Source organism: Neoarius graeffei, chromosome 6 (assembly GCF_027579695.1).
Source record: "Neoarius graeffei isolate fNeoGra1 chromosome 6, fNeoGra1.pri, whole genome shotgun sequence".
Classification (NCBI taxonomy): Eukaryota; Metazoa; Chordata; class Actinopteri; order Siluriformes; family Ariidae; genus Neoarius; species Neoarius graeffei.
This window is the reverse complement of record NC_083574.1, coordinates 39,715,751-39,721,686: the sequence shown is the minus strand read 5'-3', so window position 1 is coordinate 39,721,686 and position 5,936 is coordinate 39,715,751.

Here is a 5,936-nt window from a genome sequence, read left to right as displayed (position 1 = left end):
ATGAGGGTATGATGTGCGGTTGAAACGATAAAAACAGTGGATCCCAATTAATTGCAAACCATTTGAAATTTATACAATTAAAGAGTTTTTGAATTGTTGATTTTGTTCTATCGATTACTATAGGTTATGGGATTCATGTATCAGGCATGAGAGAGCTCAGAGTGAAAAATCTGAAATAATACTCATCTTGAATTTTAATATAATAACAATGAAAGGGAAGTCTTAAATCAGATTTTTAGCTGAAAAATCTCCTGCCTGAATATTGTCTACATACAGAGACCCACAGAAAATAACACAAGTGATGCTTTAGAAGAATGTTTATAATTTCTTAAAATAGTCACAGTGAATGAAAGTATTATTGGATTGCATCAAATGTGTTTTCCTTCTGTAAGCTCGTGTAAAAATACAGAGAACTATATCATATATAAATTAAATACAATTTTATTAAGATTTAACCAAAATAGTAACAACTCAATTAAAGAAATACTGCACTGTCTTAGTACGTACTACTAAAATGCATCTCTCTCACTAAACACTTTCCAACAGAATGTTTAAAAAGCACGAGAAATCCTATCAAAATCCTATCGGAATGCATCAGAGGCATTTGCTCATTTGCAAACTTTGACTGAAAGTTTTCAAACATAATTTAAAAATGGCACTATAAATACTACCATACTATCAGAATATACTCCACAAAGAAATTCACTCGAATGCAAAATTTTCGTACTACCAAAATACACTCACTTGTAAACTTTCACTTAAAACTTTCAAACATAAATTCAAAATAGCACTAAGACACGACCACACTATTCAAATACACTCATCAAACAAATTCTCTGTCATGCAAAATTTCACTAAACACTTTAGAAGTTGTACAGTTTGTTTCTGAAATGGTAGGGAAGACTAGTTTAATTTCACACTCAAATGTCCATTATATTCTCATCTCATTATCTCTAGCCGCTTTATCCTGTTCTACAGGGTCGCAGGCAAGCTGGAGCCTATCCCAGCTGACTATGGGCGAAAGGCGGGGTACACCCTGGACAAGTCGCCAGGTCATCGCAGGGCTGACACATAGACACAGACAACCATTCACACTCACATTCACACCTACGGTCAATTTAGAGTCACCAGTTAACCTAACCTGCATGTCTTTGGACTGTGGGGGAAACCGGAGCACCCGGAGGAAACCCACGCGGACACGGGGTGAACATGCAAACTCCGCACAGAAAGGCCCTCGCCGGCCACGGGGCTCAAACCCGGACCTTCTTGCTGTGAGGCGACAGCGCTAACCACTACACCACCGTGCAGCCCCTATTATATTCTGATTTAAGGTATCTTTACCTTAAACTGTGTAACTGGCTGGTCGAACATTTGCTTATCCATGGAAATTCATTCTCCCATGCAACCTGGTATTTGCATTCATATTTTTGCCATTTGGTATTGGGTTTAGTGGCCATGATGAATGACTCCTTGTAAAAAATGTCGGACAGCCTGGATGAATCCTACATTACGGAAGTTACTGTTGTTCTGTTCGTTGATTGGTTAAAAATCAGTTGACGTCAGCAGTGTTTCTCATACGATTCGGATTGGACATAATCGGGAGTATTTTTAACTTGGCGGTAGGGATTTCCCAAAACCAGGAGATTATCCAGTTTTTAACAAATACCATCGGGAGGCGGGAGGCGGAGGCTAAAATCGGGAGCCTCCTGCCGAAATCGGGAGGGTTGGTAAGTATGTAAATAAAGTGTTTGTAATTATGGTCCAGATGCCATGGTAGTGTCTCACCATATTAGACATTGTGGATGTGTTTGAATGTAGGTAAGGCTGTGTGCCCATGTGTCTTTTATTCAGATATGTTTCAGTAGTGCTGATTGTTTAGGATTCAGAGGCTGTTAAAAGAATACACAAGTGTATTTCCCCAAATTTTCTCCTTAATTTAAACACCTAGACATTCTCAGCCAGCTCTCCCCTACCATAGCATGCGCTCCCTTTGAAACACAAGAAGCCAGCCAAGTGCAATTTTTCACACTGCTACTCACGCTGTGTCACAGGGTAGCATAACACACTCAGAAGAAAGCATTATCAGCCCTCTTCCACATACATGAGCTCACAAACACCCACGATTGGCTAGTGTCATTATGATGGACAAGGGAGACAGGGGGATGTGTTCCCTCCCACCCAGACAGCATGGTTAATTCTACTCCTTTGATTCCTGGCCATAGATGGCTGTGGCACTGTCTGAATTTGACCTTGCCACTATTTCCCAATGAATGGTGTGAACACTTTCTACAAGTAGTGAAGTCTTATTGGTTTTATACGGGTCAAAAGAGCAGCAAGAATGATGTAAACTGACACCTGAGTACAGGAGCTGATATAACAATGAGCTGCTTATATAGTTAGTGCAGTATTACAAGGTATTTGCACTGTTCCAGATGTGAACAAGACAGATGTGATGAGAGAGACAGCGAGAGCGATAGAGACATCAGTGACACAGGGGACTAGTGAGAGTGTCCTGAGGGCAGAGCTGAAGGAATGTGTGACAGAGGGAGAAACAGTTGTTCTCTGTGAGATGGTAATGACTACCTATGAAGCTCACATCTGATTTATAGCCTCTGTCTTTATAGCTTACCTTGCTTCCAAAACTACTTACACACCCACAACACACACAGCCAGACTGAGTGATGGCTTCATTCACAGGAAACACATGAACGTATGTTCTTATTTATTACTGCACACCCTGTCATTACAAGCCACTGTTAGTTTAATAAATGAAGGCGATGAAAGAAAGCACAGGCTTCAGTCTCGCCATTTGTTCAGTCTTTTATACATAGGTCTGATTGAGAATACAGAGGAAAGATCAACAAAGATGCACAAGACAGAAGTTACGTCAGAAAAGAATAAACCAGCTTAAGATTCAGATTCAGTGAATCATTGTCGGTTGAAATGCATGCTTGAGGGGTGGTACAGTGGTGTAGCGGTTAGCACTGTCACCTCACAGCAAGAAGATTCTGGGTTCGAGCCCAGTGGCCGAAGGGGGCCTTTCTGTATGGAGTTTGCATGTTCTCCCTGTGTCTGTATGGGTTTCCTCCAGGTGCTCTAGTTTCCCCCACAGTCTGAAGACATGCAGGTTAGGTTAATTCATGGCTCTAAATTGACCGTGAATGTGAGTGTGAATGGTTGTTTGTCTGTATGTATCAACCCTGCGATGACCTGGTGACTTGTCCAGGGTGTACCCCGCCTCTCGCCCATAGTCAGCTGGGATAGGCTCCAGCTTGCCTGCGACCCTGCACAGGATAAGTAGTTACAGATAAGGGATGGATGCATGCTTGAGTACAAGAGGATGTCTTGACAGCCTATCTGTATCTCTTGAGTTTGGCCAAGGTTTTGATCAGGTAAATGGTTGCTGATCTCGACTGTAAGGATTGCAGGAGAGACCAACGAGATCAAAGCCTCAGCAGAAGATCTTTTGGCTTTAATGAGCCATTTCTGATCCTAGCTGAACAAATAATGAGAACACATCATACTGAGCTGTTCAAAATGATTACCATTGCAATTATTATATTATAATAGAGCCAATTCAATGATTGCACAAAATACAAAGCTTATGACTCTTGAACAGTTGTGTCTTCCAGACAAAAGGATGACTTGTCAGTTAACAACATTCTCCAGCAATCTGTTTGTTCAGATCTCTGCTCCAATCTGTTTGAGTTTGATGGTGAGAATGTTGGTCAAGATTTATCAGTTTCATCAGTAAAATCAGGGCACATCACCTGGATCAGCTAATCCAGTCCTGACTGCTACATTAATTACACTACAGGCATTTAGCAGATCCTCTTATCCAGAACAACATACCCAGAGCAACAGTTGGTGGTTAGGTGCCTTGCTCAAGGGCACTTCAGCCATTCCAGGGAATCAAACCAGTGACCTTTTGGTCCCAAATCTGCTTCTCTAACCATTAAGTCACGGCTTCCCCCATGTTCAAACTCAATCGCATCACTATTTTGACAATTGTATGTTCCGCTTGCCAGAAATAGTATCACACAATCAAGCCAAACATATTTAGTTTGATCAGTTATTTATTTAATTTTGTACCACAGCATGATTTGAATGCTTGAATGTGATTGGCAAGAAGGTGTACATTATTTCTGTATAATGGCTTGGCTTGGAAAGTAGTTCCACCTGTAACATGAACTATAGGTTAATTATGAACTCGTTCTAATATACTATTATTTCTACTTGTATGGCAGATGCTCCACATAATCTAAGATTAATAATTAATAGGAGTGGCATGGTGGTCCACACTGTCACCTCACAGCAAGAAGGTTCTGGGTTTGAGTCCCATGCTTGACTAGGTCATCTGGCTACTCTAAATTGCCCATCGGTGTGAATGGTTGTTCGTCTCTGTGTTAGCCCCGTAACAGATTGGCTACTTGTCCAGGGTGTACCTTGCCTCTTGCCAGCTGGGATTAACTCCTGCAAGGGATAATTAGTTATGTTATTAGTTATGGCTGGGTTCTTGCCCGAACTGATAGTCACATCATCAGTTTTTCTTTGGCTAATCAGACACAAGGTACGCCACCACTCTTGCTGGAGCAGTTGGGGTTAGGTACCTTTCTCAAGAGCACTTGAGGTAGTCCTGGGAATCAAACCAGCAACCTTTTGGTCCCAACACTGTTTCTCTAACCATTTGGCCATGGCTTCTCCCAATGGTACAGAAAATGAATGGATTTTAAAACTGTGTTGTTTAACAAAGTAACACCTATAATCATTGATGTGCTGCTTTTTTTTTGTTAGGCAATGTTTATTTAACATTATGGAAGAAGTCTTGGTTGTAGGTGCTGTGTTAGTCATGGTGCTTTGTGAAGTTTATCAGCAGTTACACACAGGATGAACCCTAGCAAAATATAATGCTAATTAATAAACTCACCTGCTAGCAGAACTGAAAATAAAGCTAGCCAGACACTAATATATTTTACAACCCTGATTGCAAAAAAGTTGGGACAAAGTACAAATTGTAAATAAAAACGGAATGCAATAATTTACAAATCTCAAAAACTGATATTGTATTCACAATAGAACATAGACAACATATCAAATGTCGAAAGTGAGACATTTTGAAATTTCATGCCAAATATTGGCTCATTTGAAATTTCATGACAGCAACACATCTCGAAAAAGTTGGGACAGGAGCAATAGAGATCTTGCAGTCACGTGACCGGAAAGTACACAGCCGCCATCTTGTCGGTAAAAAACACCGCTGAATACTGCTGCACTCGTGTACAGAATGGATCAATTTCAACTGACGGACTACACGGCTCATTTTTCTAATGAACAGATAACTAGATATATGTCTAAAATAAATGATCTACAGATTAGTGACCCTTATGGCTTACCGGACGGAGTTTTCACGACCGGATTTTGAACTGCCAGCGGAATACCCAGACGTGTATAATTACCTCATTAACTTTCCCTCGCTGTTCAGTGGTGAAGCACTGCATGCTTATAAATCTCTGGACAGTTATCTTTACAGAAATTCAGTATTTGTCAGCGACTCAGATGTGGCATCTTGTAAACAAGAATCCTCATTGGACGGGTAAGTCACTTAAGTATTGAGTGTAGCACTGACCAGCCGATTATAGAATAGAATAAGGTAATTCCAGCTGTCATTCTAAATCGTCCGTGTTGTTTAACATGGATCTGGCGTTGGAGAGGTAGAGGCTTAGCAGTGGAGGTTTGAGTGGCTGTTTTCTGAGCTTAGTCAACAGGCCGGCTCTGCAGCCTCGCTTTTGCTTCCGCTCCCGACGCCGGCTCCTTCGCCTGCCAGACCCGATAACAATCCACGGAGACCCCGCTGGTCTTGCCATCTCGTCCGGAATGTTGTGCATGCGATGGAAATCGCTACAAACCATCATTTTCTGCTGGAAACCAATGTTCAG